Source organism: Schistocerca serialis, chromosome 4, assembly GCF_023864345.2.
Source record: "Schistocerca serialis cubense isolate TAMUIC-IGC-003099 chromosome 4, iqSchSeri2.2, whole genome shotgun sequence".
Taxonomy (NCBI): Eukaryota; Metazoa; Arthropoda; class Insecta; order Orthoptera; family Acrididae; genus Schistocerca; species Schistocerca serialis.
Genome location: NC_064641.1, coordinates 450,885,564 through 450,900,209, shown reverse-complemented (window position 1 = coordinate 450,900,209; position 14,646 = coordinate 450,885,564).

Below are 14,646 nucleotides of genomic sequence, written 5' to 3'. Positions count from 1 at the left end.
GGTCCCAGGTCGACGGGCATGTGCACCATCCGCCGACCACTGGCGACAACATCGATGTACTGTGGAGACCTCACGCCCCACGTGTTGAGCAATTCGGCGGTACGTCCACCCGGCCTCCCGCATGCCCACTATACGCCCTCGCTCAAAGTCCGTCAACTGCACATACGGTTCACGTCCACGCTGTCGCGGCATGCTACCAGTGTTAAAGACTGCGATGGAGCTCCGTATGCCACGGCAAACTGGCTGACACTGACGGCGGCGGTGCACAAATGCTGCGCAGCTAACGCCATTCGACGGCCAACACCGCGGTTCCTGGTGTGTCCGCTGTGCCGTGCGTGTGATCATTGCTTGTACAGCCCTCTCGCAGTGTCCGGAGCAAGTATGGTGGGTCTGACACACCGGTGTCAATGTGTTCTTTTTTCCATTTCCAGGAGTGTATTATTAGGCTTCGATTATTTGTTCACAATGTTTACAAGCCTTCTTCTACTGCAGCAGCCTCGTCTGTTGTTATTTCAGCTGCTTGTTGGACTCTAGATGACATACGTCGAGACAGCTCAGCGTTTGCATGCCGAGGAGGCGATGTCAGCGACCCTGGCGGCGCGGCGTCTGTCCAGCGCGAAGCCGTTCTCGCGTCAGCTGCAGTGTGTCCTCGATCCCACTCCGAACTGGACTATGACCCTTGATGACCCCTCCGCGGTGTACCTGGTGTCGGTGGTCGTGTGGTCGGTTGATCTTCTCCTTACCCTTAGTAGGTGTCATCACTCGAAGGCGCCTGAGTGTTGAACACGAGCGCGGTCTCCTAGAGCCGCTGTTGCTGGCTACCGCGTCGAAGTCCGGTATTGGCAGCACTCTGCGACATGGTGATGTCGGAAGTCAGCAGATGGCAGGTGGCGAGGGACATGATGTTCATCAGGTGAAGGCCATCACCTTGAGTATATCTTCGGTTAGTTCATAGGCTGTGCTGGAGCATCCAGGACATAGATTCACTACAGCATCATAATCACGGAATGGAGTGCTGTTATTGTGAATACTATCGATTCCAGTTTTTGACTCATGATAAGAGTTGGGGAACTGGCGTATATAAAGGGAGCTAGTGCCAATGTGGCTTTCAACCTTCCTTCTCTGCCGATGATCAACTCCTACGCCTCACTCATCTCCTCTCCCTCCAGCTTAACTCCCGTCACTCCGCCATTTTTGTCTCCCTGGACCTCTAAAAGGTCTACGACTGTGTCCGGCATCCCGGTCTCCTGTTTAAACTCCAGGCCTACGCTCTCCCTATCAACTACACTCCTGGAAATGGAAAAAAGAACACATTGACACCGGTGTGTCAGACCCACCATACTTGCTCCGGACACTGCGAGAGGGCTGTACAAGCAATGATCACACGCACGGCACAGCGGACACACCAGGAACCGCGGTGTTGGCCGTCGAATGGCGCTAGCTGCGCAGCATTTGTGCACCGCCGCCGTCAGTGTCAGCCAGTTTGCCGTGGCATACGGAGCTCCATCGCAGTCTTTAACACTGGTAGCATGCCGCGACAGCGTGGACGTGAACCGTATGTGCAGTTGACGTACTTTGAGCGAGGGCGTATAGTGGGCATGCGGGAGGCCGGGTGGACGTACCGCCGAATTGCTCAACACGTGGGGCGTGAGGTCTCCACAGTACATCGATGTTGTCGCCAGTGGTCGGCGGAAGGTGCACGTGCCCGTCGACCTGGGACCGGACCGCAGCGACGCACGGATGCACGCCAAGACCGTAGGATCCTACGCAGTGCCGTAGGGGACCGCACCGCCACTTCCCAGCAAATTAGGGACACTGTTGCTCCTGGGGTATCGGCGAGGACCATTCGCAACCGTCTCCATGAAGCTGGGCTACAGTCCCGCACACCGTTTGGCCGTCTTCCGCTCACGCCCCAACATCGTGCAGCCCGCCTCCAGTGGTGTCGCGACAGGCGTGAATGGAGGGACGAATGGAGACGTGTCGTCTTCAGCGATGAGAGTCGCTTCTGCCTTGGTGCCAATGATGGTCGTATGCGTGTTTGGCGCCGTGCAGGTGAGCGCCACAATCAGGACTGCATACGACCGAGGCACACAGGGCCAACACCCGGCATCATGGTGTGGGGAGCGATCTCCTACACTGGCCGTACACCATTGGTGATCGTCGAGGGGACACTGAATAGAGCACGGTACATCCAAACCGTCATCGAACCCATCGCTCTACCATTCCTAGACCGGCAGGGAACTTGTTGTTCCAACAGGACAATGCGCGTCCGCATGTATCCCGTGCCACCCAACGTGCTCTAGAAGGTGTAAGTCAACTACCCTGGCCAGCAAGATCTCCGGATCTGTCCCCCATTGAGCATGTTTGGGACTGGATGAAGCGTCGTCTCACGCGGTCTGCACGTCCAGCACGAACGCTGGTCCAACTGAGGCGCCAGGTGGAAATGGCATGGCAAGCCGTTCCACAGGACTGCATCCAGCATCTCTACGATCGTCTCCATGGGAGAATAGCAGCCTGCATTGCTGCGAAAGGTGGATACACACTGTACTAGTGCCGACATTGTGCATGCTCTGTTGCCTGTGTCTATATACCTGTGGTTCTGTCAGTGTGATCATGTGATGTATCTGACCCCAGGAATGTGTCAATAAAGTTTCCCCTTCCTGGGACAATGAATTCACGGTGTTCTTATTTCAATTTCCAGGAGTGTATGTCCGTCTGATTGCCTCCTTCCTCTCCCCCCGTCCCTCCTATGTTACCATCCATAACGCCGATTCCCGCACCTTCTACCTCTCCGCGGGTGGGGCTCTGTCCTCTCCCCTCTCCTCTACCTCCTGTACACGACAGATATGCCTCAACTTCCCCACCCCTCAAGTACACCTCCTGCAGTATGCCGATGACACCACATTCCTTGCCCTCGCCCCTACTCTCCAACGGTCCCAACGCCTTCTCCAGAATCACCTAGACCGTTTTGCCACATGGTGTAACCAGTGGTTCCTGAAAATCAATCCTTCCAAGATCCAGGCAATCATCGTAGGTCGTACCACTCTCTCCTTCCGGCTCCTTGATTTCTCCCTTACCATATGCGCCCGTCCTGTCCGCCTCTCCCCCAACCTCACCTACCTTGGCCTCACCATTGACCGTCACTTCACCTGGATCCCTCATCTCCGCTCCATGCAGTCCAAAGCCCACAACCGCCTCCAACTCCTCTCTGTCCAGACGTGGGGGTTGAACCCCTCTACCACCCTCCACGCCTACAAATCCTTAATCCGTCCCATCCTCTGTTATGCCAGTCCCGCCTGGATATCCGCCTCCCCCCTCCCCCAAATTCTATAATTCCCTCCAGACCTCGAGCGCCATGCATTCCGCCTCGACTTCCGTATACGCCTCCCGTCCCTGACGCGTATCCTCTACGACCTGATAAAATGGGCCAATGGATAGCCCATCAAAAACTAAACACAGAAGGAAAATAAAAACAGTGAACGGTCCAAGCTTAAGACGTGCAACATCGAGCGAATTCCAATAACCACGGCCATGGTTGTGTGGTCACGGTGCTGTACTGCAAAGTGGGAGATCCGTATACAAATCTGCCTCGTGTCCCTTTTTTTTTTTTTTTTTCAAAAAAATTATGAACTTTCCGTCCGGTCACTGACGTGACTGTTCTCCTTCTGTAGTCTTGGCAACCGTCATAGTGCACACTGATTATAGAATATGAGTCAATAGGCAAAAATATATTACGGTCGCAAATAAATGTAATGATAGTGAGAGCAGGCAAGATGTCGCTTAGATCGCTCACAGAAATGAAAATAACAAAGAAACGAGTGTGAAATATGTTACAGCAAATGAATTCAAGAGTCAAAACTCCGAAACCGGAAGGCAAGAGTCATAACATGTTGTACTTTCGTAGAACAAATAGAAGGTGCGTACGTCTGATGCCCCTTTCTTGCAGTCCGCTATTGCAAACGGACGTTACACCACGACACAGACTCAAATCTGAATACAGCAAACAAACTCTTCAATGACAGGACAGACAGCTCATAATTTTTCGAAACAAAAAGAAAAGAAAAAGAGGCACTTGGGAGATTTGAAGACGGATCTTGCCGTTCGCGTTTCAAAACAGTGACTACGTATCCACAACGCCGTGGCTATTGAAACTCCCTTGACATTGAGATTCGTCTGCTCACTCTTTCTACACTACTGGCCATTAAAATTGCTACAGCAAAAAGAAATACAGATGATAAACGTGTATTCATTGGACAAACATATTATACTGTAACTGACATGTGATTACATTTTCACGCAATTTGGGTGCAAAGATCCTGAGAAATCAGTACCCAGAGCAATCACCTCTGGTCGTAATAACGGCCTTGATACGCCTGGGCATTGAGTCAAACAGAGCTTGGATGACGTGTACAGGTACAGCTGCTCATGCAGCTTCAACACGATACCACAGTTCATCAAGAGTATTGTGACGAGCCAGTTGCTCGGCCACCATTGACCAGACGTTTTCAATTTGTGAGAGATCTGGAGAATGTGCTGGGCAGGAAAGCAGTCGAACATTTTCTGTATCCGGAAAGGCCCGTACCGAACCTGCAACATGCGGTCGTGCATTATCCTGCTGAAATGTAGGGTTTCTAAGGGATCGAATGAAAGGTAGAGCCGCGGGTCGTAACACATCTGAAATGTAACGTCCACTGTTCGAAGTGCCGTCAATGCGAACAAGAGTTGACCGAGACGTGTAACCAATGGCAACCCATACCATCACGTCGGGTGATACGCCAGTATGGCGATGACGAATACACACTTCCAATGTGCGTTTACCGCGACGTCGCCAAACACGGATGCGACCATCATGATGCTGTAAACACTGCCTGGATTCTTTTGAAAAAATGACGTTTTGCCATTCGTGCACCCAGGTTCGTCGTTGAGTACACCATCGAAGGCGCTCCTGTCTGTGATGCAGCGTCAAGGGTAACCGCAGCCATGGTCTCCCAGCTGATAGTCTATGCTGCTGCAGAGTCGTCGAACTGTTCATGCAGATGGTTGTTGTCTTGCAAACGTCCCCATCTGTTGACTCAGGGATCGAGACGTGGCTGCGCGATCCGTTACAGCCATGCGGATAAAATGCCTGTCGTCTCGACTGCTAGTGATACGAGGCCGTTGGGATCCAGCACGGCGTTCCGTATTACCATCGTGAACCCACCGATTCCATATTCTGCTAACAGTCATTGGATCTTGACCAAGGCGAGCAGCAATGTCGCGATACGATAAACCGCAATCGCGATAGGCTACAATCCGACCTTCATCAAAGTCGTAAACGTGATAGTACGCATTTCACCTCCTTACACGAGGCATCACAACAACATTTCTCCAGGCAACGCCGGTCAACTGCTGTTTGAGTTTCAGAAATCGGTTGGAAACTTTCCTCATGTCAGCACGTTGTATCTGTCGCCACCGGCGGCAGCCTTGTGTGAATGCTCTGGAAAGCTAATCATTTGCATATCACAGCATCTTCTTCCTGTCGGTTAAATTTCGCGTCTGTAGCACGTCATCTTCGTGGTGTAGCAATTTTAATGGCCAGTAGTGTATTTTCTTCTTTTTTCACGTTTCAGTACACCTTCTTCCTGTTTGCATGCTTTATCTTTGTTAATTTTTTGACGGGCTATCCACTGGGCCATCTTACCACTAAATCTGAGGGGTGTGCGATGGGGAGTTTCCCTTGATAGTATGCTGTCATGTGCGCCAATGATTTTATAATGGGATTCACAGGAAATGGCTCAGTATAGTGGCTCTACAGATGTGCAGTAGCTGGGAAAAGGTTGCTACTATAAAACGTCTACGTAATTACCAACTATATTTGTGGATGAGCAAATGTAAAATGTAACACATAAATATCAACGTCGGAGAAATCTTACGACCGCCAGCAGCACCTCATCGAGTCATCAGTACTGTTTCTTCCCTTAGTTTTGTGAAAGGACAGGTCCATTTAATCGTAAATTGCGTCCTTACGCTAGTTAACTGGACTTGTGCAAATCAGTTCTTACTCTGAGTCGTACTAAATGTGCAAGGCTCCATGACTGGTCCTTGCTTGAACTGAGAATTTTTCAGTCTGATACTACTGATACTACCAAAACGGCCTTGCTGTGCTGGTACTGCGAACGGCTGAAAGCAAGGGGAAACTACAGCCGTAATTTTTCCCGAGGGCATGCAGCTTTACTGTATGATTACATGATGATGGCATCCTCTTGGGTAAAATATTCCGGAGGTAAAATAGTCCCCCATTCGGATCTCCGGGCGGGGACTACTCAAGAGGATGTCGTTATCAGGAGAAAGAAAACTGGCGTTCTACGGATCGGAGCGTGGAATGTCAGATCCCTTAATCGGGCAGGTAGGTTAGAAAATTTAAAAAGGGAAATGGATAGGTTGAAGTTAGATATAGTGGGAATTAGTGAAGTTCGGTGGCAGGAGGAACAAGACTTCTGGTCAGGTGACTACAGGGTTATAAACACAAAATCAAATAGGGGTAATGCAGGAGTAGGTTTAATAATGAATAGGAAAATAGGAATGCGGGTAAGCTACTACAAACAGCATAGTGAACGCATTATTGTGGCCAAGATAGATACGAAGCCCACGCCTACTACAGTAGTACAAGTTTATATGCCAACTAGCTCTGCAGATGACGAAGAAATTGAAGAAATGTATGATGAAATAAAAGAAATTATTCAGATTGTGAAGGGAGACGAAAATTTAATAGTCATGGGTGACTGGAATTCGAGTGTAGGAAAAGGGAGAGAAGGAAACATAGTAGGTGAATATGGATTGGGGGACAGAAATGAAAGAGGAAGCCGCCTGGTCGAATTTTGCACAGAGCACAACATAATCATAACTAACACTTGGTTTAAGAATCATGAAAGAAGGTTGTATACATGGAAGAACCCTGGAGATACTAAAAGGTATCAAATAGATTATATAATGGTAAGACAGAGATTCAGGAACCAGGTTTTAAATTGTAAGACATTTCCAGGGGCAGATGTGGACTCTGACCACAATCTATTGGTTATGACCTGTAGATTAAAACTGAAGAAACTGCAAAAAGGTGGGAATTTAAGGAGATGGGACCTGGATAAACTAAAAGAACCAGAGGTTGTACAGAGATTCAGGGAGAGCATAAGGGAGCAATTGACAGGAATGGGGGAAATAAATACAGTAGAAGAAGAATGGGTAGCTTTGAGGGATGAAGTAGTGAAGGCAGCAGAGGATCAAGTAGGTAAAAAGACGAGGGCTTGTAGAAATCCTTGGGTAACAGAAGAAATATTGAATTTAATTGATGAAAGGAGAAAATATAAAAATGCAGTAAGTGAAACAGGCAAAAAGGAATACAAACGTCTCAAAAATGAGATCGACAGGAAGTGCAAAATGGCTAAGCAGGGATGGCTAGAGGACAAATGTAAGGATGTAGAGGCCTATCTCACTAGGGGTAAGATAGATACCGCGTACAGGAAAATTAAAGAGACCTTTGGAGATAAGAGAACGACTTGTATGAATATCAAGAGCTCGGATGGAAACCCAGTTCTAAGCAAAGAAGGGAAAGCAGAAAGGTGGAAGGAGTATATAGAAGGTCTATACAAGGGCGATGTACTTGAGGACAATATTATGGAAATGGAAGAGGATGTAGATGAAGATGAAATGGGAGATATGATACTGCGTGAAGAGTTTGACAGAGCACTGAAAGACCTGAGTCGAAACAAGGCCCCCGGAGTAGACAATATTCCATTGGAACTACTGACGGCCGTGGGAGAGCCAGTCCTGACAAAATTCTACCATCTGGTGAGCAAGATGTATGAAACAGGCGAAATACCCTCAGACTTCAAGAAGAATATAATAATTCCAATCCCAAAGAAAGCAGGTGTTGACAGATGTGAAAATTACCGAACTATCAGCTTAATAAGTCACAGCTGCAAAATACTAACACGAATTCTTTACAGACGAATGGAAAAACTAGTAGAAGCCAACCTCGGGGAAGATCAGTTTGGATTCCGTAGAAACACTGGAACACGTGAGGCAATCCTGACCTTACGACTTATCTTAGAAGAAAGATTAAGGAAAGGCAAACCTACGTTTCTAGCATTTGTAGACTTAGAGAAAGCTTTTGACAATGTTGACTGGAATACTCTCTTTCAAACTCTAAAGGTGGCAGGGGTAAAATACAGGGAGCGAAAGGCTATTTACAATTTGTACAGAAACCAGATGGCAGTTATAAGAGTCGAGGGACATGAAAGGGAAGCAGTGGTTGGGAAGGGAGTAAGACAGGGTTGTAGCCTCTCCCCGATGTTGTTCAATCTGTATATTGAGCAAGCAGTAAAGGAAACAAAAGAAAAATTCGGAGTAGGTATTAAAATTCATGGAGAAGAAATAAAAACTTTGAGGTTCGCCGATGACATTGTAATTCTGTCAGAGACAGCAAAGGACTTGAAAGAGCAGTTGAATGGAATGGACAGTGTCTTGAAAGGAGGATATAAGATGAACATCAACAAAAGCAAAACAAGGATAATGGAATGTAGTCTAATTAAGTCGGGTGATGCTGAGGGAATTAGATTAGGAAATGAGGCACTTAAATTAGTAAAGGAGTTTTGCTATTTGGGGAGCAAAATAACTGATGATGGTCGAAGTAGAGAGGATATAAAATGTAGGCTGGCAATGGCAAGGAAAGCGTTTCTGAAGAAGAGAAATTTGTTAACATCCAGTATTGATTTAAGTGTCAGGAAGTCATTTTTGAAAGTATTCGTATGGAGTGTAGCCATGTATGGAAGTGAAACATGGACGATAAATAGTTTGGACAAGAAGAGAATAGAAGCTTTCGAAATGTGGTGCTACAGAAGAATGCTGAAGATTAGATGGGTAGATCACATAACTAATGAGGAAGTATTGAATAGGATTGGGGAGAAGAGAAGTTTGTGGCACAACTTGACCAGAAGAAGGGATCGGTTGGTAGGACATGTTCTGAGGCATCAAGGGATCACCAATTTAGTATTGGAGGGCAGCGTGGAGGGTAAAAATCGTAGAGGGAGACCAAGAGATGAATACACTAAGCAGATTCAGAAGGATGTAGGTTGCAGTAGGTACTGGGAGATGAAAAAGCTTGCACAGGATAGAGTAGCATGGAGAGCTGCATCAAACCAGTCTCAGGACTGAAGACCACAACAACAACAACAACAACTACTGAGTCTGATACTACTGACGAACTGAAACTATTTGGGTAATATTAGTGGTAGAGATATTTCTTTTTGTGCACTTTCTTTGATTTGCTAATACTGGTAATTATTATATACACTTTAATTAATTTGCTGATTGAAGAAACGCATCACTACCAAATTAATTCTGTCATACTGAAAGTCATGGTGTTTGGTTTATGGAGCGGAAATGAGATGTACTTCCTGTCGTTGTTTCTCTATCAGCTGACTGAAACAATCTCACCTCTTAATCTCTCGTCCCCTAGACTGTGGAGACATCAGACTTCATCACCTACAGCACCGGACTGTATTGCGTGGATAAATGACTTAATGCAGACAGTGATCCGAAATTAAATCAAATAAATTCAAAATAAAACACATAAATGTGAGTTAATCTTCTTACAATGAATGTAGTTTAGTCAACTGACAGTTCTGGGTTACGTGACGAGCTGCTGACTAGCTGTATCACGACATAAACATACATGAAAAAAAAGGCAATAGAGCAAGAAATAACGGTAACTACTCCCGTCCCTAGAATGAGAGATAATAGGAAAAACTGGGCTAAATTTTGGGTATCGACAATCACGAAAGGAAGCAATTAATCATGAGGGACCACGTAATAGAAACACAGACAGAGGTAGCATGACCAACCTTGCCGGAAAAAGATCGTGAGGTGGGTTGTAATAGTATATTTGTTTACGCTTTGGCACAATTAACTAATAGAATCCCTCTTAATTGTTCTGTTTCTCTTTAAACAATTTGATTTGAGGGTGTCCATTCACTGTTAAGTTTATAATTCCGGACAATAGCTTAAATCTTAATTTGTTTGATTTAAAGTCTTTCGTACTTGTCAGTTGTTTACGTTCAACAAAGTTACAGTCGGTTGTAATTAAGATAATTCAACCGATATTGCAAGTAGGGGGACAAGGGGGGCACCAAGACATGTTGCATTGTTGCCAAATTTATTCAATATGGCGGCGATGACGTCATCCAAGATGGCGGCATGTAGACTTGACAACAGCGCATGACGTCATCCAAGATGGCGGATTTTGGCGGGAAAATAGGCCAATTGTGCTACGTCCACTAACCTAACCTTCAGAAAATATGGCGGGAAGTTTAAATTTTGGCGGGACAATAGTCCAATTGTGCTACGTCCACTAACCTAAGCCTCCAGAAGAAAAACTGGCGGGAAGTTGGAATTCCAACACGATAATGCATGCAAAAACCGTACTTGTATTTATTATTACTGATCACCATTTATTAACATTCATTATTATTTATTATTATTTATTATCATTTATTATTATTTATTGTCATTTATTATTATTTATTATTATTGACCAGCCTCCACTAGAAAATTCCCTCCAAATTCAAATTTCAACATGATAATGGCAGCAAAACCTGACTTTTGTTTACTAACATTCACTATCATTTATTAACATTCATTATCATTCATTGTCATTTATTATCATTCATTGTCATTTGTTGTCATTCATTATCATTTATTATCATTCATTATCATTTATTATCATTTATTATTATTATTATTATTTATTATAGGCCTACATCCACTAGAAAATTGCGCCAAATTCAAATTCCAACACGATAATATCTCGAAAACTGTACTTCTATATATTATTATCATTTATTATTTATTCAAAATGTCCGATTTTCTCGGTGAGAAAGCCATTTTCCTTACATCCATAACAAAATCTATCACAAGTTCAAATCACACAACGGTCGACCGTTCGCTGTCACACTTTTGGCGCCACGTTCAAACCTGTCGATGCCGACCGCTCACCGTCCACCACATGTCCATGTGCGAGCGAGAACGCAGTGCTACACTTTTGGCGGCAAAGTTTGCTCGACAGTGGAATTCGCCATGACTATATAACAGCACTAGAACGCCCGCTAATTGACTCGCTCTCGCGCGCGCGTAATAACTGTACAATCGCTGCACCTCCGCCCCGCTTACGTCACGCACCCTCCATACACGCGACGGACATAGACTTCTGTAAATACCTGGAAAATGACTCATTATTTCAGACATTACGGTCATGCAGGTGTGTCCCAACTGACTTCTCTATGCTCACACAGCGAAACTCCAGAGCGCAGATGACGTACGCGCGGCCGGCTGAGCCCGCTCCATGGCCGGCTGCCGTCAAGTGACCAACGGTGCCTGCACAGCCCCCACGGCCAGCGCGCCAGGTAGTTGGCGGCGAGCGGCGCCTCAGGGTCCCGCCACAAACGGCCAGCCGCGCTTGTCTCAGAGTCCGACTACGTAAACATCTTTCCGCGACCGCGAGCACCTAACGCCGGACTCGATGGAACCTGTCGACCGCGTGCCGGACAAAGGATACATTTGGCGCCAGAGTTTGACCGACAGTGGAATCCACCATGACCGTATAACAGCGCGTTTGCTAGTCGCGAGAACGCTCGCTAATTCACTCTCACCACCCCGCTATATTAAATAATTGAATTTACAATTTCATATACGTACGCAAACGTGTTCAACTCCCTAATTTCAACTACTTTTGGAGGACCAGACCCCCACATCCTCCTCCTAGGAACCAGCGCCAAATTTGACATCTGCCAGTAAACAAAGCTCACCTGCACTTCCGCCACCAACCTAAGAAAATTGTTTCAAACTAAGCCACCAACACTCAACCTCTTCCTACACGTTTCTGGTAAACGAACTCACCCTGCAATAGGTCCACGGATGGAGGAACGAATTTACTTTATTTAGTAATGGAGTATATGTATCACACCGACATGCCCCACATCATACAGACATGCAAAACACTCCTACATAACTCATTTATAATGTTCTAGACACACGCTTGCTAATTGTAAACAGTTAAAAATAACTCACAGCACAGCTTCCACACATGCGAACCGCTCGTAAATAATTCAAAACATTTACCTCCAAATAGCCAAACAACTGCTAATTTTCGGAAATAATTTCACTGCATAGGCTGATGGAAGGAGGAACGAGTGTACTTTATTTATTTGCTAGATATATTTTTGAAACTTTTACTTCTCATAGGTGTCGATATGTAACGCTCACATAAGGCAGTTTCTGAACTCCAGTAGTGCACTACACTTGGCAAAACAACCACACCCATCATGATATTCATTCCAATCCAGACCTGTAACTCCTCTACAGATAAATTTGTCCAGTTATTTGTCTACTCACTCACATTCTGACCAAATTGCCGTTATTGCGCAAAAACAGCTCAGACTGCGCTGTGCTGCTCGGGGAAGCAAGGAATTGCTGCACTCTATTTATTTGGAGCCCTTTTATTTAGTCGTGGAGTATATTTGTCACAAAACACCCGCAATGATCCCACTGTGGTCATCTGACACAGGCCACAAACACGTAAACAACCCCTAATTTCACCACACAATAGCAAACAGCTCTTAAATAGTGCAGTACACAATATCAGCAGACGAGCTCTGTACTCTTAAACTCTCCAAATAAAGCACCGCACAGTGCACAGACATGCTCGCAAAATAGTGCAACAGACGCGCCCAAACACCACCAGCTGCCAAACCGACCAAAAGTCTCTGCTCGGCCTCCCCCAAACATGACCTCAACACAGTCGCATTCGCACCAATCACCGGAGAAATTGATATCGCCTATGCGCCTTAGATTACGCTTCCAGGCAGGCCGCGCACATGTGCGGTCGGCGGGGAAGGGGATTCCAGAGTCTCCAGCCAAGTTCAGCTTCCGAGAGCTCGTGACAGCCGACACATGTGAAAGCTGCATTGTTCTTCTCATGTATACCGCCGGCGTCTCAGGTCTGGACCTGCCTTCACGTCTATTCTCAGAATAGCTCATAGCTCGTTGACACACTCGATTAACGAGGCCGGGAAAACATTTACTACTCGCATGCAACCGAGATGGTGACGGAAAACCAATGACTCTGATCTGCGCTGCAGGCGCGTGTAATCATTGAGAACACTCTATTTATTTTTGTCGAACAACTTATTTAACCATACAGTGTATCTATCACGCTATCACAAAACACCAATCCCAGATGTGCCCTGGGCTATGTTGCACAGCCCACAGACACACACCCAATCATAATTTCAGTACACACTATTGCAAGCTGCTACTAAATAATACATCAAACAGATGGGTAGATACGCTCAGTACTCGTAAACTATCCTAATAACGCATAGCAGAGCCTGCAGATCCGCTCGCAAAATAACTCAGCAGACGTGCGCAGGTACCCCCACTCTGCACCCTGCCCACTGGATCGTGAAGTCACCCATCCGTCTGATTTCAGACCTCGCACAGCCCCTGCTCGGCTTCCGCAAGCATGAGTTGGCGCGGTCAACGCGCTCGTCAGCGGTCAAAGCACACACATACGTCCGTCCAGGACCGTGATCCCGAGCCGCGACCACCGAACGCGGGTGAAAGTCAACTTCATATCAACGTAGCATAATTCCAAAGCGCAGCCTCCATACGCTACACACATCATAGCAGCGCCTCTCTTTACCTCCTATGACACTGTAGCACACTGCACATTGCTCCTCACACGACATTACACGGCCCTTTAACTAAACATAACTACACATCCCTGCTCTCGCCTCATCGCGTTACCAGCCATCTAAAAAAACCTTCTCAATATTATTCTTACTTTACAACATTTTTTAAAAATTTACACTTCCCACCGCACCTAACCTCACAACTGTCCCACCATCAACATACGCAAACGTCGTCAACCCTATCTTGACTCTCATATATCACCCCACAAACCATGCCCATCAATCAATTTACCATTCTCATCCCCTCTTTTCGAATTACAAACGTAGCCTCTATCTAAACACCAATCAACTCATCTTTCTCGCACTTTCAACAGTAAAATTAATTTTACACACACCCAGAAATACCAAACGCAATTAAAGAGTCAAACGTTTATACAGAGCATCAAGCACATACGACAATATTCAAAGCCTGGTCCAAATTTACCACCTCCACCTTCAATTAAATATTATTACCATTGCCGCAACATTCTGCCAGCGCTCGGTTTGTACCTATTTTTCCGCTCTTAACTGTTGTCACTAGCGGTCGAATATCACTATCTATAGATTGCATAAATTTCCACATAAAAAAATCTCGCCCCGCCGTTTAGAGACTCCTATATCCGAACACATAGCGCCGGCCGGAGTGACCGAGCGGTTAAAGGCGTTACAGTCTGGAACCGCACGACCGCTACGGTCGCAGGTTCGAATCCTGCCTCGGACATGGATGTGTGTGATGTCCTTAGGTTAGTTAGGTTTAAGTAGTTCTAAGTTCTAGGGGACTTATGACCACAGCAGTTGAGTCCCATAGTGCTCAGAGCCATTTTGAACCGAACACATAGCATCATTCAACTATCACTTGCTCTTATCTAATAACTCATCCATCAGG